Source organism: Pongo abelii, chromosome 10 (genome assembly GCF_028885655.2).
Source record: "Pongo abelii isolate AG06213 chromosome 10, NHGRI_mPonAbe1-v2.0_pri, whole genome shotgun sequence".
NCBI lineage: Eukaryota > Metazoa > Chordata > Mammalia > Primates > Hominidae > Pongo > Pongo abelii.
This window is the reverse complement of record NC_071995.2, coordinates 86,626,742-86,651,369: the sequence shown is the minus strand read 5'-3', so window position 1 is coordinate 86,651,369 and position 24,628 is coordinate 86,626,742. Positions and strand designations below refer to the sequence as shown.

Below are 24,628 nucleotides of genomic sequence, written 5' to 3'. Positions count from 1 at the left end.
TTAAAGTAACGACCCTGTCCTCTGAACTATACCTTGCTCATAATTGGCTGTTCAAGACTTTCAAACACCTCAGGAGTGTTTAGATGTGATCACGTATTGTAAACTATCTTGGAGAAAGATAAGAACAAAGAAATAATGATGAAGAGTAAACACCCTAAAAAGAAAAAAGCACCATACAGAGGGGAGAATTACTTTAAAAATACATTTCGCAGAATTACAATCCTTTATTCCACTCTCCAAAATCTCCACAACCCACCACAATTGCCACACTATGTGCCAACACTAAGTACATCAATTCTAGGAAGGCAGAGCCATATATATTGGACTTGAAGACATGGCCTTTATGACCATTAATCTATTTCCTTTTTCATTTTTAATAAGTTTTTTTTAAAAAGAAAACCTGGTTATCCATCTAGCATCATGTTCTTACTTATAGGTAATTGTTACCTTTTCACCATTTTACCCTTATGATTTCCTTAAATTTTTAAATTGCAGTTGAAGTTTGATTTTGTTTGAAAAGAAATCTTAATGAGTTTAGGAACTCATGTGGATACCTGAGAGAACAGCATTGAGGAAGAAAGGCTGGGAGGGGCAAAGTTCCCCTGAGGTGGGAGTTCAGCAAGGAGGCTGATTGAGCTGGAGCGAAATGGATGAGGAGGGGAGAGGTAGGAGGTCAGCCAGGAGAAGAATCATGTAGACCTTTTGAAGCACATTAATAAGGTAGACTTTTTAAAGCACATTACTTTTTGTATATATTCAAAACAGAATACAAAATCTAGGGCTGAGAGCAGTGGCTCATGCCTGTAATCCCAGCACCTTGGGAGGCCAAGGCGGGAGGATCACTTGAGATCAGGAGTTCAAGACCAGCCTGACCAACATGATGAAACCCTGTCTCTACTAAAAATACAAAAATTAGCCAGGTGTGGTGGCTTACACCTGTAATTCCAGCTACTCTGGAGGCTGAGGCAGGAGACTTGCTTGAACCCAGGAGGTGGAGGTTGCAGTGAGCCAAGATTGTGCCACTGCACTCCAGCCTGGGTGATGGAGTGAGGCTCCATCTCAAAAAAAAGAAAAAAAGAATACAAAATAACAGACCTGGTATTTCCTTACGTTATGCAATCTTATCATTCTAATTTGTCTTTAATTAATCTCAGATGGACTCCAGAAAAATATGTTGCTTTGAAAGAAGTTTTTATTGGATTGCAAAGCACTGAAAATATATTTAAATTTTTAAGAATTATGTACTAGTAGATTTTATTCAATTCCATTTGAGAGGATACCCAATTCCAAAGACAATTGGACCGATATTTTTCTGTTCATCTATCATGTTCCTCTACTATCAGATTCTGTGTCTTTTTTATTTGGAGAAGGCTGCCCTAATTCAGACTTAGATCATCTCTAATCAAATCTAATGGGAAAAGAGCAAGATGCTTTTTCTGGCCAGTCCTAACACCTTACTAATATTGATTGTGTCACACTCAAATTCCTGAACTTGGCTATAAATGACTAGCCAAGGGGATGGAATATATTTATTTCTATCACCATGGATTGGATTATATGCTTCTATCAATAGAGCATCCCTGAATCAATCCACAATGGCAGTACTGGAATTAGGGTGAATTGTTGTTGAACAATACACAAACAACTGAAGAAATGTCCAATCATTTGGCTACTTCGTCTTCCCATTCATAAACCCTCAAAAATATCTGTCTTCATAATAAACTTATGTTACATCCCACAGAAAACACATCCTCCTTTGCTTTCCCAAAGAAATAATGAGAAATAAAAATCTCATTCATTGACCACACAGAGTTCTGGGTTCAAAATAGCTATTCGAGGTACAGTCCTCTCAGTCAGATCCATCTCTAACTCCTCTTCACCTAGAGAACTAATGCTATATACTATGTTTAATAAATCCCAAAACATTCAATACACACTTTTAAGCTTCTGTTTTGGGAAGCTAAACAACATTAAAGTGGTTGCTGATACATAATTCATATAATATCTTGCATGACAGGGAAAGAAAGGACTCCTTGACCTAGGATTGAAATATAGTTCAGCTCTCTAAGGACTTCTGTTGTTGAGAAGGAAATGGTTAATGGCAGTTTAGTGGACCACTTCTTCCCTAGTGGAGATAACCGGGGAAAAGAATGACTTCCACCAGATATCCTTGTACACGGGGATTTCCTATCTACAAAGTAGGATATTTCTGGTCTATTTTTCTTATTGTAGGCAAATCTGAAATCTATGGACTTTGCTTATACCTGCTGTTTGTGAGTAGCCTTTAAATAATTAATAAAATTTGATACCAGGTAAGATCTATAATTTATGTGCACCTGCTTTGACAATTCAATCTGTTGAGTTTACACAATTCTTGTCTATGACCATATCCGAAGTGCATCCTGTAATTCTTTACCAGTGTACTTCATTTAACCTCAGGTTCTAGAGCCTGAGGATTATTTTAAGGCTTAAGAAAATTCAGCCTCTTTTTTGTAAGGCTTGAGATTTGTCTAACAGTAAAACTTACTTGAACTCTTGGTATATTTTTTAACCTATTTGCATTTTCTCTATCTCATGGGGTAGTAAACAAAGGGAACTATCATGAAGAATCAGAGTATTTAAGTCTGGACAACATGGCTGGATTTTCTGCCTTCAAGAAGTTGGCAATGGCTACTATAGTACTTTTAATCGTGGCCCCCTAAAAGATAGATTGAAATCCTAACTCTCAGTACCTCAAGAATGTGGCCTAATTTGCAAATAGGGTAGTTGCAAATGATTAGTTAAGGTGATATCACATGGGAATAGGGTGAGCTCTTAATCTAATATGACTGTGTCTTTATAACAGGAGCAGAAACACACAGACACACAGAGGGAGACAGCCACGTGAATGATTAAAGTGATGTGTCTACGTGTCAAGTAACTCAAAGGATTGAGGACAACTTCCAGAAGCAAGGAGAGAGGCATGGAACAGATTCCTCTCGGGTGCTTCCAGAAGGAAGAAAGTCTGCTGGCATGTTATTTCAGACCTCTAGATTCCAGAACTGTGAGATGATAAATGTATGTTTTTCAAAGCCATCCAAATTTGTGGTACTTGGTTGCAGCAGTCCTGGGAAACTAGTACATTGACACTGCACTGCCAATTTCTTTAGCCCTGAGCTGAATTTCCTTTTTCTTTGTATCTATGCCTCTGGAGTGTATTTTCTCAATGGGAGTAATTCATCCCATTGTCAGGCAATGACTACTTAATTGGAAGAATATGGGAGGGGCTTGAGAAGCTAGGATATGATTTTTCTAACTACCAGTCATATCTCTTGCTAAGTTTCCCACTTCTAATATTGCTTGAATCAAATACTAGCTTAGGGCAGAGAATTTTTGGCTTTTCTACCCTGCTACTGTAGTCACAGTTATCTCAGACTTCAAATTATAGGCAGAAAGGAGGCTGGTTGCAGTGGCTCAAGCCTGTAATCCCAGTACTTAGGGAGGCCGAGGTGGGCGGATCACATGAGGTCAGGAATTACCAGCCTGGCCAACATGGTGAAACGCCATCTCTACTAAAAATATAAAAATTAGCCAGGCATGGTAGTGCGTGCCTATAGTCCCAGCTACCGGGGAGGCTGAAGCGGGAGAATCACTTGAACCTGGGAGGTGGAGGTTGCAGTGAGCAGAGTTCGCACCACTGCACTCCAGCCTGGGTGACAGAGTGAGACTCCATCTCAAAAAACAAAAAAAAAGAAAGAAAAAAAAAGAAAGAAGGAAAGAAAGAAAGCAGGAAGGAAAGAAAGAAAGAAAGAAAGAGACAGACAGAAAAGGAGAGACAGAGAGAAGGAAGGAAAAGAGAGAGGAAGAAAGAGAGAAGGGGAAGGAAGGAAGGAAGGAAGGAAAAAAAGAAAGAGAAAGAAAGAGAGAAAGAAAGAAAGGGAAGGAAGGAGAAAGAGAGAAAGAAAGAAGAGAAAGAGAGAAAGAAAGAAAAGAAAGAGAGAAGGAAGGGAAGAAAAGGAAAGAGAGAAAGGAAGGAAGGAAAGAAAGGAAAGAAAGAAAAAGGAAGAAAGAGAAAGGAAGGAAAGGAAGGAAGAAGAGAGAGAGAAAGAAAGAGAAAGGAAGGAAGGAGAGAGAGAGAGAAAGAAAGAGAAAAGGAAAGAAAAGAAAAGGAAGGAAATGTAGGAAAGAAGGAAGGAGAAAGAAAGAGAGAGAGAAAGAAAGAAGAAAAGAAAAGAAAACAAAGGGAACCCTTACACCAAAACAATATTCTCTAATCTTTATTTTTAAATAAAATGGATCTGGTTTAAAACTTTCTCATTGTTTGACCTTATTTGATATTCTAAATGCTGAATTCAAAACAAAGTTTCTCATCTTGTGGTCTTATTCAGTGTGGCCACAGGACATGCTGCTTAAACCATTGCTTAAACAGAGAACAGTTTAAGCAGTTGTTTTGCTTACACTTAATAAAATCTGCCAACTTCCAAGACTGGAATTGAGGCCCACATTGCTCTTCATGTGACCTCCTGAGCTTGGCCAGACTAGTTATGAAGTCTAGTCCTTGTTCAAAAGTTAGTCAACCACTCAGTTGTGATTCAAGTTGCTTCTACTTTAACTTATGTTATTGTCTTTTCACATACAGTTTAACCAGGCCCTCAGACAATATCACTGCAACCCAATTTCCTACTTCTATCATATGCCTACTCTGTCCTGGCTCTATTCGCATATAGGATCTCTCTTTACAGTGGAAAGATGATTGCCACAATTTTAAAAGTACATTTTCTCTCATTTTGAGTCAATGAAGTGTTAGTAAAATCTTGGGTCATTTCACTGACTTTTATTTAGTCAGGTTTCCAGTTGTAAGTGAATCACAGTGAATGGAGCAATGCCATGTGCAGAATGACTTAGATCTGAGTCTTATGCTCTGGTCCCCACACCTCCAGAAACACATGAGCTAATCATGAGAAAGAACTAACCCTCCAAATGGTACTTTGTAGAAGCAAATTGAAGCTAGCCAGTCAGAAAATGTAAACTAAAATAGTAGAATTATTAGGTTGGTGCAAAAGTAATTGCAGTTTTTACCATCCCTTTCAATGGCAAAAACCGCAATTACTTTTGCATCAACATAATAGAAGGAAGGGTGGAGTAAAACAGCAGAGTAAGAATTTCCATGAAGGGCTAAGAATTTTGTCAAAGGCCTTTTCTGCATCTATTGAGATAATCATGTGATTTTTATTGTTGGTTCTGTTTATATGCTGGATTACGTTTATTGATTTGCATATGTGGAACCAGCCTTGCATCCCAGGGATGAAGCCCACTTGATCATGGTGGATAAGCTTTTTGATGTGCTGCTGGATTCTGTTTGCCAGTATTTTATTGAGGATTTTTACATCAATGTTCATCAGGGATATTGGTCTAAAATTCTCTTTTTTTTAATTGTGTCTCTGCCAGGCTTTGGTATCAGGATGATGCTGGCCTCATAAAACGAGTTAGGGAGGATTCCCTCTTTTTCTATTGATTAGAATAGTTTTAAAAGGAATGGTACCAGCTCCTTCTTGTACCTCTGGTAGAATTCGACTGTGAATCTGTCTGGTCCTGGACTTTTTTTGGTTAGAAGGCTCCTAATTATTATCTCAATTTCAAAGCCTGTTATTGGTCTATTCAGGGATTCAACTTCTTCCTGGATTAGTCTTGGGAGAGTGTATGTGTCCAGGAATTTATCCATTTCTTCTAGATTTTCTAGTTTATTTGTGTAGAGGTGTTTATAGTATTCTCTGATGTAGTTTGTATTTCTGTGGGATCAGTGGTGACAAAATTCAACAGCCCTTCATGCTAAAAACTCTCAATAAATTAGGTGTTGATGGTATGTCTCCCAAAATAATAAGAGCTATTTATGACAAACCCACAGCCAATATCATACTGAATGGGCAAAAACTGGAAGCATTCCCTTTGAAAACTGGCAATAGACAGAGATGCCCTCTCACCACTCCTATTCAACATAGTGTTGGAAGTTCTGGCCAGGGCAATCAGGCAGGTGAAAGAAATAAAGGGTATTCAATTAGGAAAAGATGAAGTCAAATTGTCCCTGTTTGCAGATGACATGATTGTATATTTAGAAAACCTCATCATCTCAGTCGAAAATCTCCTTAAGCTGATAATCAAATTCAGCAAAGTCTCAGGATACAAAATCAATGTGCAAAAATCACAAGCATTCTTATACACTAATAACAGACAAACAGAGAGCCAAATCATGAGTGAACTCCCATTCACAATTGCTTCAAAGAGAATAAAATACCTAGGAATCCAACTTACAAGGGATGTGAAAGACCTCTTCAAGAAGAACTACAAACCACTGCTCAACGAAATAAAAGAGGACACAAACAAATGGAAGAACATTCTATACTCATGGATAGGAAGAAACAATATCATGAAAATGGCCATACTGCCCGAGGGATTTTATAGATTCAATGCCATCCCCATCAAGCTACCAATGACTTTCTTCACAGAATTGGAAAAAACTACTTTAAAGTTCATATGGAACTAAAAAAGAGCCCGCATTGCCAAGTCAATCCTAAGCCAAAAGAACAAAGCTGGAGGCATCACGCTACCTGACTTCAAACTATACTACAAGGCTACAGTAACCAAAACAGCATGGTACTGGTACCAAAACAGAGATATAGATCAATGGAACAGAACAGAACCCTCAGAAATAATACCACACATCTACAACCATCTGATCTTTGACAAACCTGAGAAAAACAAGCAATGGGGAAAGGATTCCCTATTTAATAAATGGTGCTGGGAAAACTGGCTAGCCATATGTAGAAAGCTGAAACTGGATCCCTTCCTTACACCTTATACAAAAATTAATCCAAGATGGATTAAAGACTTACATGTTAGACCTAAAACCATAAAAGCCGTAGAAGACAACCTAGGTGATACCATTCAGGACATAGGATAGGCATGGGCAAGGACTTCATGTCTAAAACACCAAAAGCAATGGCAACAAAAGCCAAAATTGACAAATGAGATCTAATTAAACAAAAGAGCTTCTGCACAGCAAAAGAAACTACCATCAGAGTGAACAGGCAACCTACAGAATGGGGCAAAATTTTTGCAATCTACTTATCTGACCAAGGGCTAACATCCAGAACCTACAAAGAACTCAAACAAACTTAAAAGAAAAAAACAAGCAATGCCACCAACAAGTGGGCAAAGGATATGAACAGACACTTCTCCAAAGAAGACATTTATGCAGCCAAAAGACACATGAAAAAATGCTCATCATCACTAGCCATCAGAAAAATGCAAATCAAAACCACAATGAGATACCATTTCACACCAGTTAGAATGGCGATCATTAAAAAGTCAGGAAACAACAGGTGCTGGAGAGGATGTGGAGAAATAGGAACACATTTACACTGTTGGTAGGACTGCAAACTAGTTCAACCATTATGGAAGACAGTGTGGCAATTCCTCAAGGATCTAGAACTAGAAATACCATTTGACCCAGCCATCCCATTACTAGGTATATACCCAAAGGATTATAAGTCATGCTGCTATAAAGACACATGCACACAGATGTTTACTGCAGCACTATTCACAATAGCAAAGACTTGGAACCAACCCAAATGTCCATCAATGATAGACTGGATTAAGAAAATGTGGCACATATACACCATGGAATACTATGCAGCCATAAAAAAGGATGAGTTCACATCCTTTGTAGGGACATGGATGAAGCTGGAAACCATCATTCTCAGCAAACTATCACAAGGACAAAAAACCAAACACCACATATTCTTACTCATAGGTGGGAATTGAACAATGAGAACACTTGGACACAGGAAGGGGAAGATCACACACCAGGACCTGTCGTGGGGTGGGGGGAGGGAGGAGGGATAGCATTAGGAGATATACCTAATGTAAATGACGAGTTAATGGGTGCAGGACACAAACATGTCACATGTATACATATGTAACAAACCTGGACATTGTGCACATGTACCCTAGAACTTTAAATATAATTTTAATAAAAGGAATTTCCAGTGACTATACCACCACAGAAATATCAACATCTATTGAACAAATAACAAATATCCATGCATGAAAATGATTTCCCTCGAGATAAGGAAGCCAAATGAGAGACTATAGTACCTGGTTGTGTCACAATAATAAGAAAAGACCCCTTTAAAAGGGTAGGAAAGCCAGTTATACATTATCCTCATAGCCCCTTCCCCAAGCCCAGGCAACACAGTGCAAAGAGAGATACCATCTGCCTGGGAGAAAGAGAGGAAAGTGAGCACAGGACTTTTCCTTAGACTCCAACACTGGGTCCACCATAGTAAAATCCAGCACTAGACAGACCCCCATAGATCCATATTCCAAGCCAGTATCCATAGACTGAGCCTCTACTGACCCAACCTGGTGTCAGGCATAACTACAAATCTCCAGGATTCAGGTTTGAGTGGAAGAGTCGATCTTCAGCCCACTTCCCACTAAGTCACCTTCAGGAAGGTCTCAATGGCAGGCATCCCCCAGAGGTTCCAGGCTTCTGGTATGCCCCAGTGCCACACAGGCTGCACCTGCCCTGAACTTCTTGCATTCTCCAGCGCCGTGCCTGGAATAGCAAGCCCCAGGTTGCTAATAGCAGTACACCAGCTGCAAAAGCCCTGGCCTCTGGCCTACCTACCCCAATACTGTGCCCGCTGAAGGGCTTTCCCAGACAAAGTCAGTCTGTGAAGACTAGAATAACTACCTACTTCTTTGAAAGCACAGATATCTATATACAAGGATCAAGAACAATGAGGGACACATAACATTGCCAGACAGATTAAGTTGCCAGTGATTGACCCTAAAGAAATGAAGATATATGAAATGGCTGACAAGCAATTCAAAATAGCTATCTTAAAGAAGCTCAATACTTTGGGAGGCTGAAGTGAGCAGATTGCTTAAGCCCAAAAGTTTGAGACCAGCTTGGACACCATAGCTAAACCCTGTCTCTACAATAAATACAAAAATTAGCTGGACATGGTGGTGTGAACCTATAGTCCCAGCTACTCAGCAAGAAGAGGCAGGAAGATTGCTTGAGCACAGGAGTTTGAGGTTGCAATGAGTCATAATCACATCACTAAACTTTAGCCTGGGTGACAGAGTGAGATCCTGTCTCAAAAAGAAAAAGAAGACGAAGGAGAAGAGGAAGAGGAAGAGGAAGAGGAAGAGGAAGAGGAAGAAGAAGAAGAAGAAGAAGAAGAAGAAGAAGAAGAAGGAGAAGAAGAAGGAGAAAAAGCAGCAGCAGCAGCAGCTCAGTAAATGTCAGGAAAACACAGAAAAACAATATAATAAAACTAGAAAAATAATATGTGACCAGAATGAGAAATTTAATAGAGAGATTAAAATAATAATTTAGAAAACAAGCAGAAATCCTGGAGATAAAAAATACAAAGAACAAAATTAAAAAGGCAAGAAATAGCATCAATGGCAAAATTAATCAAGGAGAAGAAAGAATCAGTGAACTTGAAGATAGATTTTTTGAAAATAGACAGTCAGAAGAGAAAAAAAGCATAAAAAGAAATAAGGATTATAGGATTTTTGAGACAACATAAAAAAAGCAAGTTTTTGAATCATAGGAGTTCAATAAGGAGAAGGGAAAGATAAAGGGGTAGAAAACTTATTTTTAAAAACAGGAGCTCAAAACCTAAAGAAAGATGTAATTATCTAGGTACAGGAAGGTCAAAGGTCTCCAACCAGATTTAATTCAGATAAGACTACCCCAAGGCATATTATAACCAAACTGTTAGAAATGAAGCACAAAGAGAGGATTCTGGGAGCAGCAAGAGCAAAGAAATGAATAACATAAAAGAAAGTTTCAATATATCTAGCAGCAGATTTTCAGCAAAAATCTTACAGGCCAATAGAGAGGGAGATGATATATTCAAAGTGCTAAAGGAAAAAACCAGCCAACCAACCCTAACATATTAAGGAAAGCTGTCCTCAAGAAATGAAAGAGAGATAAAAATTTCCCCAAACAGAAACTAAGAAAGTTCATCACCACAAGACATGTCTTACAAAAAAAGCTAATGAGAATTCTTGAAGCAGAAAGAAAATAATTCTAAGGAGTACCATAAAAATATCTGAAAGTTTAAAAATCATTGATAAAAGTAAATATACAGTCAAATTCAGAATATTAAAACATTTTAACTATGGTGTATAACTCATTAAAATTTTTAGCATGAAAATTAATAATGTAAGCTATTAATAATTTTATAATAGCTATAATAATTTGTAAAAAGATCTAAATTATACCATCAAAACTCAAAATATTGGGGAGAAAGTACAGTAAAATTGAAGTGGGCTTTTTTTTGCAATAAACTTAAGTTGTTATCAGCTTAAAATAACCTATTATAGCTATGAGATTTTTCTTTATGCCATACATTAAGCACAAAGTAGAAGATCTATAGAGGATACTTACCCCAGAAAAGTAATAAATCAAAATATACTACCAGAAAAATTACTTAAAACACAAAGAGAACAACAGAGAAAGGAAGGAACAAAGGATCTATAACACAACTAAAAGTAACAAAATGGCAGTAATAAGTTCTTACCTATCAATAATTACCTTGAATGTAAGTGGATTAAATTCTAGCATCAAAAGACACAAAGTGGCTGAATAGATTAGAGATAAAAACAAGACCCAACTATATACCGCCTACAAGAGACTCACTTCATCTGTAAAGACATACATAGACTTAAAGTGAAGGGATGAAAAAAGATATTCCATGAAAATAGAAACCAAAAAATAGAAGGAATAATAATACTTTTATCCAATAAAATAGACTTTAAGTCAAAAAATTTTTTAAAAAACAGAAAAGTTTATTATATAATGATAAAGAAGTCCATTCAGTAGGAGGATATAGCAATTATGAATATACATGCACTCAATATTGGGACACATAAATATGTTAAGCATTATTAACAGATCTGAGGGGAGACATTGGCTTCAATGCCTAATATTATGGGATGTCAACACCACACTTTCAACAATAGACAGATCTCTCAGACAAAAATCAATAAGGTACACTGAATTGAAACTACACTCTAAATCAAATGGATCTAACAGACACACATAAAGAACATTCCATTTAACAGCTACAGAATACACACTCTTCTCGACAGTACATGAAACATTCTCCAAGATAGGTCATGTGATATGACACAGAACAAATTTAAACAAATTTAAGAAGACTGATATTATATTAAGTATGTTTTCTGATTGCAATGGTATTAAAACTAAAAATAAATACAGAGAAAACTTCAGAAAATTCACAAGAACATGGAAATTAAACAACATACTCCTGACCAAACAGTGGGTCTGATATCATTGGGCTCTGTGTCCCAACTCAAATCTCACCTTGAATTGTAATAATCTCCACATGTCAAGGGTGAGACCAGGTGGAGATAATTGAATCATAGGAAGAGTTTCCCCCATGAAGTTCTCATAATAGTGAGTGAATTCTCACAAGAGCTGATGGTTTAATAAGGGGCTTCCCCCTTTGCTTGGCACTCATTCACTCCTGCTGTCTTGTGTAAAAGTGCCTTCCACTATGACTGTAAGTTTCCTGAGGCATCTCCAGCCATGCAGAACTGTGAGTCAATTAAACCTCTTTTCTGAAAGGCTCTCGTAGTGGTTCAAACCCCGAGAACTTGCCAACAAATAACACAAGGCGATGTGGAGAAACACGCTGTTTTAATGAGCACCTGGGTGCAGATGGGCTGAGGCCTAAAATGGTGTCAGCCCCAGGTGAGGGCGCGGCAGGGGTTTTATAGTCTCCCGTAAACAAGAAGTGTCCCAGTTTGACCTAACTGCTACGTGGTACCCTGATGGCTCCCTCTCTTGATCTCCAGGGGGTACATGTCTTCCAGCCAGCTCTCTTCCTGCTTCTTCTATCTCGCTGATGCATGCTGCTGATGCAAGTGGCTTTGTGCCTTGGGACTGGGCCTGAGAAGGGAGGAGTTATTCATCCCCCCAAACTTTCAGGCCCTGGGGAGAAACTTTAATTCCTGTCTATTTGGTTATAGAAAAGGGAAAAGGGACAACTTTCTCAATAACTACTTCAGGTATGACATAGGGGGTGGCATGGGCACCTCGGAAAAAAGAAAAACTTGATTTTTGGGGTATTCTTGAGAGACGGGTTGGTATCCATTGTGTCATTGTAGCAGGAGCATCATCTGGATTGTCTGGCAGTTAACTGCAGTTTCAATAAGTTTTAATGGCTTTCATTATCAGTGGGATAGGGGAGAAACAGGAGGAACCCAGTGATGAAGATTACTGTCTGTACCAGTGTTTTAAATCCTCCTAAATTAGAGAGCCACCCTCCTGGAAGGTTTGTCGGGTCCCATCCCTTCCAGGTTTGCGCTGGTACATGGGCTACTTTTCTGATGTTTGTGGCAATCTCTAGAACCGCTTTTCCGTTATAGTCCACGTTAAGACAACAATTGGAGATATTAAACTTACCACAGACCTCACCCTCTTCTGCTAATAAGTAGTCTAGTGCTAGCCTGTTTTGATAAATTCTCATGTGCATTTGGTTTTGTTGTTGTGCAAGCATTTCCAGGGCTGAGGCAGTTTGGTTAGTGATTACCTCTAGAACAACTTGTAGAATAATTATTCTATTTAGCCTATATATGGGAGTGTGATAACCCCATGAACCATCCTCAGCCCAAGTGGCAGGGCCATAATATTCAAGGATCCATTGCAGAGGCCACTTGACCTCTCACCATCTTTGGCTTCCTCCTACCTTTAAGGATTGTTTTTCTCTGTTTAGATTATCATATACGGGGATTCCAAGGGTGTTGCCTGCCTGCTTTGGAAGTAAAAAGAATCCAGGTTTAACTATGCCTAGGAAGCAAGTACCCTCCCAGTGATAAGGTAGCCATGAGTAAGCCTGGGTTCCACATATCCAAAATAATCCTTCAGGGGCAATCCATTGTAGGCTGGTGTTCATAGGATTGTCCCATCGCACACTTAGGCAGGGGTATGCAGCACAAGGGTTAGTGATGTTTGCACAGTACCAGGCCTTTTTTTACAAGACACAGTTGAGGTAGCTTAAGTTAGAAGGAGACCAGGCTCCTTGGGGTAACCTTGGCCACCACTCTGCTGTGGAGGTGTTGACTGTTAGGGTTTGGTGACAGGGGCTTTCACCTACGGTGTGATGGGTTTCATCAGTCCACTTGTGGATTATGCACACCACCCCTCTTACTGGGTTGGTAAGTGTCTAGGACTGTGGGTGTTCCTGAGGACTGAAAGTGAGGCTGGGGTTTTGGGATGCTAGTAATTAAGGGGAAATGTCTATCCCATACCACAGCTACTATTCACTCATATGAGCTCCCTTGCATAGCCAGCAATTGGACACGTTCATGGTAAATGTGATGCTTTCTCCTAGATCTACAGTTTTTTCCTGACTTGGGAAGGGATACATCTGCTTGTAGTTTTGTATAAAAGCATGGAAATACCATGGGTGATTTTGGATGGGTGGTGGGGGGAGTTGTTTGTTTTGGCTTTTGCTTTGGCTATAATCTGTTCTCTATGTCCTCTAGCACTTGAGTATTTATTCCTCATTGTCCAATTTTGGTGAAGCAAAGCCACTGCTTACCTTTTGGACATATAGCCCCATTACAAAAGCCAGATACTCCTGGATTTTTTACTTTACAATAACCTTTCCCTGATTCAACACATTTCTCAATTAAGTTTCCATAACAGGATTTTTCTATATGAGTATGGTAAGTAAATGATTGTTGCATTTTTCCTCCACAGTGGAAAGACTGATAACACTCACAGCAGCTCGGAGGGGCTGCTGTGGACAGCAGGGCAGCTACTGACAACATTAGGATTGTGATGAGAGATATTCCTGTATTAAGACTTTTGGTTGGAAGTGAGGTACAGCAGGCAGTTGGGTAGATATAGGCCATTTCTAAAAGCAAGTGATTAGTCTTCCTCATCTTTTGGCTCTAAGAAAAAAAATTTGGTTAATTTAAGCTTGGTAGGAGAAATTGGCCAGGATGACAACTTTGCTTTTAATGTTTTGGAGGAAGAAGTAGCCTTGGGGGTGAGCTTGACCCTGGTGCGATGGATCCAGTGAGGGAGTTCTTGGACTCTAACTGCAGTTGGCATGCTGAGTATCATAGTGTAGGGGCCTGTCCACTTCAGTTGTAGCTTTTTGTGAGGGTCAGGTTGGCAAATAAGTACTTCTGTGCCTGCAAGACAGTTATGTTGAGAGGACAAGGAGGTGTCAACAGGGAGAGGCATGACCTCATTTGCGGCTTCACAAATGAAAGATCATGTCTGGATTAAGGAGGGGAGGATTACCCGGGCAAGATTTTCAAGTAGACTTCACTCACATGCTGCCCTATAAATGGCTCTGCTATCTTCTAGTCTTTGTTTGTACTTTCTCCAGGTGGGTAGAAGCATTCCCAACAACTTCAGAAGGTGCAAATGTCATCACAGAAACTCTCACCATACATATAATTACCCACCAGGCTCTGGGCTTGGTGGATATGAAAAGGCAGCAGCCAGAGGGAACCCTGGGATGACACTGAATGGCAGATAGAGCAGGACTGAGTAATTTCTCAAACACGGCTGGAAAGGTGAGGACAAGTGAGAATAGGGCGGAGAAGTTGCAAGAGAGGTTTGTAACCAACATGGAAGAGTTGTGGAGGGTTTTGAGGATAGGGATTATTTGTGAGTGAGGAAGAATGAAACGCCCTTCCTTAACATACTGTGGTCTTTGCTTTTGAAGGTTTTGGGCTTGGAAGTCCTCCTTTTCTTCTGAGAAGTAAAGAGGAGAGAACAAGGACAGGGACAGAAACTGGCCTTACACAGGTTGTAGGGCTACTTGTTTGGCTACCTTATCTGCTTAGCATTTCCAGCCAATATAGGATGACTGGGGTTTGGTGGCCCCTGCAATGTATGATGGCAACTTTCTGCAGGAGTCTGGCAGCTTGAAGGAGTTTGCTGATGAGAGAGCCATTTATGACAGGAGTGTTTTTTGCAGTTAAGAAACTCCATTCTTTCCAGATGGATGAGTGTGAGTGCACTATATGGAACACATAATAAGAACCTGAATATATGTTAATTTGTTGTCTGCCTGCTAGAGTGAGTGCTTGAGTGAGGGTGATGAGTTCAGTTTTTTGGGAAGTGGTTCCTAGGGGGAGCAGACTGGCTTCAACAGTGTGTGGGGTGTAACACTATAGCATAGACAGCATGTTGGCATCCTTGATATAGGAAGGAGCTGCCATCTACAAACCAAGTAAAGGAGGCATCTGGAAGGGGTTGGCCTGTTTGTTAGGTTTGGAAAAGTTATAAGAAATGTTTGAACAGTGTCTATACAGAAGTGTGCAGGGTCTTGGGAGGCAGTAGCTTCAGGTAAGAGCATGGCCAGTTTAAACAGGAGCTGGTTAGCACAGTGATTTGGAGAGTTTCTATGAATAAAGCATACAGTTGGAGGAGCCATGAGGCAGAGATGAGACTTAGTACACTGCAGTGAGCTAGCATGTCTTTGATGTTATGGGTTGAATAAACTGTTAGGTTGGCATGAAGAGATAGTTTTAGGCTTTCAAGGGTGAGGACAGCATCTGCCGCCAGTGTTTGGAGGCAAGCAGGCCATCCGAGAACTGTGGTTTCAAGCTGTTTGGAGAGGTAGGTGATAACCTGGAGGGTAGGTCCCTTAGACTGGGTTAGAACACCTAGTGCAACTCCACATCATTCATCAGTATAGAAGGAGAAAGGTTTGGTGAGGTCTGTGGGAGTAGGTGATAACCTGGAAGGTAGGTCCCTTATACTGGGTTAGAACACCTAGTGCAACTCCACATTGTTTGTCAGTATAGAAGGAGAAAGGTTTGGTGAGGTCTAGGGGAGTGAGGATGGGGGCTGAGACGAGAGGCTTTTGGAATAGGCTGTGCAGGGTTTAAAGGTTCATGGAGAGGGCCTTTAGCAGCTTGGTATAACGGTTTGGCAAGTAGAGCGAAGGAGGGAACCCAAAGCCTAAAATATCCCACTAATCCTTGAAAAGAGAGAATTTCTTCCTTAGTTTGCAGAGGTGGGAGGGACTGGAGGAGGGATATGCAGTCAGTTTTGAGCTCTTGGGTTTGCAGGGTAAATGCTAGGCCTAGGTAGGTAACTGAGGGAGTGCATATTTGTGCTTTTTTAGGGGAGACCTGATACGCCTGCTTTGCCAGGAAGTTTAAAAGAGAGATAGTATGGATATTGCAATCTTTGAGAGAGACTACACAGAAGCAGATCATCAACATATTGAAAGAAAGTGGACAGTTTTAGGGATAAGGTACAGAGGTCGTAAACAAGGTCCTGTCCGAAAAGGTGGGGGCTGTCTCTAAAACCTTGAGGTAGTATGCACCAGGTAAGCTGATGTGAAAGGTGGGTGTAGGGGTCTTCCCACATAAAGGCAAAGAAGTCTTGAGAATCGGGGTGCAAAGGAATTGTAAAAAAAAAAGTACCCTTTAGGTCTAGGATGGAAAAATGGGTGGTACTGGAGGGAATTGTGGAAAGTAAAGTGTATGGGTTAGGAACTACTGGACATACTGGGAGTACAGCTTGGTTAATGAGCCTGAGGTCCTAGACTAAGTGATAAGTTCCATCTGGCTTTTTAACAGGTAGAATTGGTGTGTTAAAAGGGGAGTTTGTTGGGCAGAATAGGTGACTGGAAGGAGGTGAAAATGATAGGCTTTAGGCCTGCAAGAGCTGCTTGGGTGATTGGATACTGCTTCTGTGAAAGGAACTGGGTGGGGTTTTTAAGGGTAGTGTGGATGAGGGTGTGGTGTTTTGCAAATGAGGGTGTGGAAGTATCCCAAACAGCAGGGTTAACTACAGATGGCGGATAAGCAAAGGGTACATATTTTAGGGTGGGAGTTGGAGGAGTAGAAGAAAGCTAGAAGCACTGGAGGGGTCTGTGTGGATGTGTTGGTTACCATGGGGAATGTGGAAGTGGAGAGTAGTGTGGAGTTTTGAAAGGATGTCTCTGCCTAGGAGTGGAGTTGGGCATGAGGGCAGGATTAAGAAAGAGTGAGTGAAGGAAAAGGTTTGAAGGGAGCAGAAGAGTGGAGGGGTGACTCAGGGTTTGGAGACTTGTCCATCAATACCCACAACAGAGACTTTGGAGGACTGGGTGTGTCCTGAAAAATTAGGTAAAGCAGAGTAGGTTGCCCTGGTATCAATTAAAAGATATACTGGCCTACCTGCCACCATCAGGGTTACCCTTGGCTTGGATGAAGAGATGGTAGTTGCCAGGGCATCCATTCCAGGGCACCATCAGTCTTCAGTGGCAAGGCCAATGAGATCCAAGTAGGAGGTATTGGCCAGCTCAGGAAGAGATGGGGGTGGTCCTTGCAGAGGCCACTCACAGTACGACTTCCAGTGGGCCCTCCGCAGATAGGGCATGGCCTGATGGGCTTAGCTGGGTTAGGGCATTTTCTGGACCATTGGCCTTCACTGCCGCACTTGAAACAGGTGCCAAGTGGAGGTGGATTACTAGGAGGCTTCCGTGTGGAGCTGTGGCCCCGTGGGCCTGCAGGGCCCCTGATGGCGGAGGCAAGCATTTGAAATTCTGCCTGTTTTTGCCTTTTATCTTCCTCATCATGATTGTTAAAGACTTTGAATGCTAAATTAAGAAGGTCTCATTGTGTGGTTTGAGGGCCATCATCAAGCTTCTGAAGCTTGCACCAGATATCAAGGGTGGATTGGGAGATGAATCAAACATTTAAGATAGTGGTTCCTTCTAGGTTGGCTGGGTCTAGGTTGGTATATTTTCTTATAGCTTCAGTTAAACGAGAGAGAAAAAGGGCTGGATTTTCATCAGGACCTTGGGTGATCTCTGAAAGTTTTCATAGTTTGCCGCTTTATGGGCACCCTTTTTGAGTCCTGCAAGGAGATACACAATCATGTGGTCTCAATAGCAGTGTCCAGGGGCCCATCTTGATAACCTCAGTGGGGGTCCTGGCTGGGGACTGCCTCTGTGCCAGTAGGCTGGATCAGAGCCTAGTGAGGAATTGTATCAGCGTATGCCTGAGCTAAGGTCCAGATATGGTCCCAGTCTTCTGGAGTGAGGGTGGAAGAGAGGATAATATAGAGGTCATGCCAAGTTAGTTCATAAGACTGGGTGAAGTACTGAAACTCTCTAATATAAGAGGTAGGATCTTCTGGATATGAACCGAGTCTTTCATTAATTTGAGAGAGATCAGTGAGGGAGAAGGGAACACGAACTCTAACAATACCTTCAGTTCCTGCTACTTCCCAAAGGGGGCACTCTAGCACAGGTGCTGAAGTAAGGATGGGGCATGGGTCAAAGACGGCACCTGAGCGAGTATGGACGGGAGAGAAGGAAGAACCTGGAAGTGGTTCCTGTTGAGGGTTTGAAGGGGTAAGGGGGGTTGAGCTAATAAGCAGTGGAGAATAGATAGGGGTTTAAGGTGGTGGGATGGGTTTATAGGCCTCAGGAGAGGGCAATGAGGGAGAAGAATGGGTACAGGCAGTGCTAGAATTGTCCTGATGAGAGAACAGTGTAGGAAAAGAAGTGGATACTCTTGGAGGCGGTGCTGGATGGGAAGATGGCAGCTGGGAAAGTGCTGGCTGAGAAGATGGCTGCTGGGAAGATGGCAGCTAAGAAGAAAAAGAGAAGGCTTGGGGGATTAAAGAAGGTGGTTGAGAGAGAGAGGTAAGGGCTGGGAGGGGTGGACAGCAGTCTGCTGGATCAAACCAGGAAAAAGAGGTAGGGTCGGGAGGAGAAAGGCGTTCAGGGCGGGAATAATGGAGAAGGAGGATTTGAATAGGTGAGCAAGAATTGCAGAAGTCAGGTTGTAATTTGAGTGTGAAAAAGGCCTGGACATAAGGAATTTCTCCCCGTTTTTCCCAGTCGTCAGCAATAGTTGCTTAAGTCAATTAAAATTGTAAAGTTGAATGTTCCATTTGAGGGCCATTTGGACCCATTATCCAATTCGTACTGTGGCCAAACTGAATTGCAATATAAAAGACAGGTCACTTAGGGTGGATATCTTACCCGAGGCCTAAGGTTTGCAGGTTTTTTATGAGGCAGCCTAGAGGGCTGTCCTTTGGAATGGAAGACAGGGAATTTCCCATAACAAAGGGTACACTCGGGAGAACAAGGAAAAGGAGACCGTCCTGGATGGACGCAGGGAGACGATAAAAGGAGCAATCCTCACTGCTGCCTTTTTCGTTCCTAGAACAGGATCAAATGGCTTAGAGTCGTCCCCCTAAGACCAGATGATCAGCGAGTGCTTCACACATGCCGGAGCCTTCTTGGACTAACGTTGGATTTTTGGACCAGAGAAACCAAGAGAGGCCGTGCGGATTTATCTCTGTTAACCAGGCTCCCAGGAAACTTACCAGTAGGTGAGATCAGTGATCAATGTGCATGCACAGAGAGGTGACTGGAGGCTGAGGAGCTTCCTTTGTCCAGCTGCTGTGGCCTGCTCTCTGGGGTGGAGGGATAGGTCCACAGGGCGCATGGACCAGAGCCCGTCTCAGGTTTCAGCACCTGATGCAAGGCTCTTGTATTAGTTTGAACCCCAAGAACGCACCAACAAACAACACAAGGTGGTGTGGAACAACACACTGTTTTAATGAGCGCCTGGGTGCAGATGGGCTGAGGCCTAAAATCGCATCAGTGCCAAGTGAGGACGGGGTATGGGTTTTATAGTCTCTTGTAAACAGGAAGTGTCTCAGTCTAATGTAACTGCTACATGTTACCCAAACAGCCTCTCTTTCTCGATCTCCAGTGGATATGTGTCTTCCGGACAGCTCTCTTCCTGCTTCTGCTATCTTGCTGATATACACTGCTGGTGCAAGTGGCCTTGCACCTTAGGACTGGGCCTAAGGAGGGAGGAGTTATTCATTCCCCTGAACTTTCAGGCCCTGGGGGAGAATCTTTCATTTTCTTTATAAATTACCCAGCCTCAGGTATTTCTTCATAGCAGCATGAGAATAAACTAATACGGTAAATTGGTACTGGGAGTAGTAGGGTGCTGCTGTAAAGATACTCGAAAATGTGGAAGTGACTTTGGAAGTAGGTAACAGGCAGAGGTTGGAATAGTTTGGAGGGCTCAGAAGAATACAGAAAAATGTGGGAAAGTTTGAAACATCCCAGAGACTTAGAGGGCTCAGAAGACAGGAAGATGTGGGAAAGTTTGGAACTTCTTGGAGACTTGTTGATCAAATGGCTTTGACCAAAATGCTGATAATGATATGAACAATAAAGTCTAGGGTGAGGTAGTCTCAGATGGAGATGAGAAACTTGTTGGGAACTGGAATAAAGGTGATTCTTGCTATGCTTTAGCAAAGAGAATGGCAGCATATTGCCCCTGCCCTAAAGATCTGTTGAACTTTGAACTTGAGAGAGATGATTTAGGGTATCAAGTGGAAGAAATTTCTAAGTAGCAAAGTGTTCAAGAGGAAGCAGAGCATAAAAATTCAAAAAATTTGCAGCCTGATGATGCACTAGAAAAGAAAGACCCATTTTCTGAGGATAAATACAAACCTACTGCAGAAATTTGCATAAGTAACAAGGAGCAGAATGTTAATCACCAAGACAATGGGGAAAATGTCTCTAGGGCATGTCAGAGACCTTCATGGCATCCTCTCCCATCAAGACTTAGAGGCTTAGGCAGGAAAAATTGTTTCCTGGGCCAGGCCTAAGGCCCCCTGCTCTGTGGCTCTGTGGGGCCTTAGAATATAGCGCCCTGAGTTCCAGATGTTTCAGTTCCAACTGTGGTTAAAGGGGGCCAAAGTACAGCTCAGACCATTGCTTCAAAGGGTGAAAGCCCCAAAACTTGGTGGCTTTTACACGGTATTGAGTCTGTGGGTGCACAGAAGACAAGAAGAGAGGTTTGGGAACCTCCACCTAGATTTCAGAGGATGTGTGGAAATGACTGGATGTTCAGGGAGAATTTTGCTGCAGGAGCAGGACCCTCATGGAGATCCTCTGCTAGGGCAGTGTGGAAGGCAAATATGGGGTTGGAGTCTCCACTCAGAGTTCTCACTGGGGTACTGCCTACTGGAACTGTGAGAAGAGGGCCACCATTCTCCAGACCCCAAAATCGTAGATCCACTGACATCTTGTACCATGTGCCTAGAAAATCTGCAGGCATTCAATGCCAGCCCATGAAAGCAGCCAAAGTGGGACTGTATCTTGCAAAACCACAGAGGCGGAGCTGCCCAAGGCTGTGGGAACCCACCTACTGCATCAGCATGACCTGATGTGAGACATGGAATCAAAGGAGATCATGTTGGAACTTTAAAGTTTAATGGCTGTCCTAGTGGATTTCAGAATTGCACAGGGCCTGTAGCCCCTTTGTGTTGGCCAGTTTCTCCCCTTTGGAACATGTATATTTACCCAAGGCCTGTACCCCTATTGTATCTAGGAAGTAACTAACTTGCTTTTTAACAAACAGGCTCATAGGCAGAAAGGACTTGCCTTGTCTCACATGAGACTTTGGACTTGGACTTTTGAGTTAATACTGGAATAAGTTATGACTTTGGGGGACTGCTGGAAAGGCATGATTGCATTTTGAAATGTGAGGACATGAGACTTGGGAGGGGCCAGGGGCAGAATGACATGGTTTGGCTCTGTGTCCCCACCCAAACCTCACCTTGAATTGTAATAATTCCCACATGTCAAGGGCGGGACTAGGTGGAGTTAATTGGATCATGGGGGTGGTTTTCCCCATGCTGTTCTCATGATAATGAGTGACTTCTCACAGCTCTGATGGTTTTTTAAGGGGTTTCCCCCTTCGCACCACGCTCATTCTCTCTCCTGCTGCCCTGTGAAAATGTGCCTTCTGCCATTGTTGTAAGTTTCATGAGGCCTCCCCAGCCACACAAAACTGTGAGTGAATTTAATCTCTTTTCTTTATAAATTACTTTATAAATTCTTCATAGCAGCATGAGAATGCTCTAATACCAGGTCAATGTAAAAACTAAAAGATAAACTAAAGAGTTTCTTGAGACAAACAAAAATGGAAACACAGCATACCCAGATATAGAAAATACAGCAAAAGCACCACTAAGGAAGTTTATTGTAATACATGCCTGCATCAAAAAAGAAGAAAGGTCTCAAATAACCAGTTGTTGCATCTAAAGCCACTAGAAAAACAAGAACAGACTAAGCCCAAAATTAGGAGCAGGAGGGAAATAATAAAGATCACAGCAGAGATAAATGAAATAGAGACTATGAAAACAACAGAAAAGATCAACAAAATTAAGAATTGGATTTTGAAAAAGATGAACAAAATTGACAAACCTTTGGCTAAACTAATTAAGAAAAAAAGGAAGACAAATAAAATTAGAACTGAAAAAAGAGACATTACAACTGATACAACAGAAATGCAAAGGATCATAAGAGACATTTATGAACAATTATATGTAAACAAATTAGAAAACCTAAAATAAATAGAAAAATTTATTGACACACACAACCTACCAAGACTAGAATATGAAGAAATATCTTAACAGATCAACAATGAGTAAGAATATTAAAACAGTAATTTTTTTAAAGTTTCCCATCAAAGAAAAGCCCAAGACATAATTGTTTTACTGCTGTATTCTATCAAACACTTAAGGAAATAATACCAATTCTTCTCAAACTCTTCTAAAATATTAAACAGGAGAGAATAGTTTCAAACTAATTATTAAGAGGTCAGCCTCACCTTCACAACAAAGCCAAACAAAGATGTTATAAGAAAGAAGACTACACTCCAATGTCCCTGATAAACATAAATGTAAAAATCATCAACAAAATACTAACAAACCAAATTCAACAGCACATATAAAGTTTATTCATGGCCAGGTGTGGTGGCTCACACTTGTAATCCCAGCACTTTGAGAGGCTGAGGTAGGAGGACAACTTGAGCCCATGAAGTTGAGGCTCAATGAGCCATGATAGTTGAGGCTGTAATGAACCATTATTGCACCACTCCATTCCAGTCTGGGCAACAGAGCAGCATCCTGTCTCTGAAAAAATAAAAAAAAGAAAAAGGAAAAAGATCATGACCAACTAGGATTTGTCCCTGAGATGCAAGGATGGTTCAACATACATAGATCAAAAAACGTAATACAATTCATTGATAAAATGAAGTACAAAAACCACATGATCATTTCAATAGATGCAGAAAAGGCATTTAACAAGATTCAAAATCCTTTCATGGTAAAAATAAAAATTATCAACAAATTAGTTATAGAATGAATGTACCTCAGCACAATAAAGGTCATATATGACAAATCCACAGCTAATATTATAATCAATGTGCAAATGTTGAAAGTTCTTCCTTTAAGATTTGAAACAAGATGAGGACCCTTCTTCAAAGACACTTCTATTTAATATAGTACTGGAGGTGCTAGCCAGAGCAATTAGGCAAGAGAAAAACATAATAGGCAACCAAATTGGAAAGGAAGAAATTAGATTATCTTTATGCAGATAAAATGATCTTACATATAAAACCCAAAGACTCCATCAAAAAACTGTTAGAAGCCTGAGCAACATAGTGAGACCTCATATCTACAAAAAATCAAAAATTACTCAAAAGTGGTGGCACACACCTGTATCCCAGCAAGACTGTGTCTCAAAAACAAAAGAAAATGAAAAAATTGTTAGAACTAGTAAGTGAATTCAGTAGTTTCAAGATAAAAAAAAAATAAGCATACAAAAGCAGTGGAGTTTCTATGCACTAACAGCAAATGATCTGAAAAAGAAATCAAGAATATAGTTTCATTTTAAATAGCTACAAAAAATAATAAATACTTAGGATAAATTTAGCCAAGGAGCTAAAAAATGTTCACACTGAAACCTATTGAACATAATAAAAGAAACTGAAATAGACACAAACAAAAGGAAAGATAACTCATGGTTATGGATTTGAAAAATTATAATTATTAAAATATCCATACTACCCAAAGTGATCTAAAGAGTTGATATGGTCTGGCTGTGTCCCCACCTAAATCTCATCTTGAATTGTAATCCTTACAATCCCAATGTGTCACAGGAGGGATCTGTATCATGGAGGCAGTTTTCCCCATGCTGTTTTCATATAGTGAGTGAGGTCTCTTGAGATCTGATGGCTTTTTAAGGCACACTTCCCCATTTGCTCTTGTCTTTCCTGCCACTTTGTGAAGAAGGTGCCTGCTTCCCCTTCTGCCATCATTGTAAGTTTTCTGAGGCCTCCCATCCATGCAGAACTGTAAGCCAGTTAAATCTCTTTTATTTATGAATTATCCAGTCTCAGGTAGTATCTTTCCAGCAGTGTAAGAATAGACTAATACAAGAGTCAATGCAATTTTTATCAACATACAGATGGCATTATTCACAAAAATAGAAAAAAGGATCCTAAAATTTATGCAGAACCAGAAAATACATCATATAACCAAAGCAACCTTAAGCAGAAAGAGCAAAGCTGGAGGTATCACACTACCTGACTTCAAAATGTATTACATAACTATGGTAACCAAAACAGCATGGTACTGGTATAAAAACAGACACGTAGACCAATGGAACAGAACAGAGAGCCTAGAAATAAATACACATATTTACAGCCAACTAATACTCAACAAAGTTGCCAAGAACACACGATGGAGAAA

The 24,628-nt window shown here is 40.8% G+C and overlaps 2 pseudogenes; both read right to left on the bottom strand.

The window, feature by feature from the left end:
• Positions 1–13,343: 13,343 nt before the first annotated feature.
• LOC103892100 (suppressyn-like) lies at positions 13,344–13,944 on the bottom strand (annotated as a pseudogene).
• Positions 13,945–17,238: 3,294 nt separating this feature from the next.
• Positions 17,239–21,114, bottom strand: LOC129049388 (transcription factor NF-E4-like; annotated as a pseudogene).
• Positions 21,115–24,628: the final 3,514 nt, after the last annotated feature.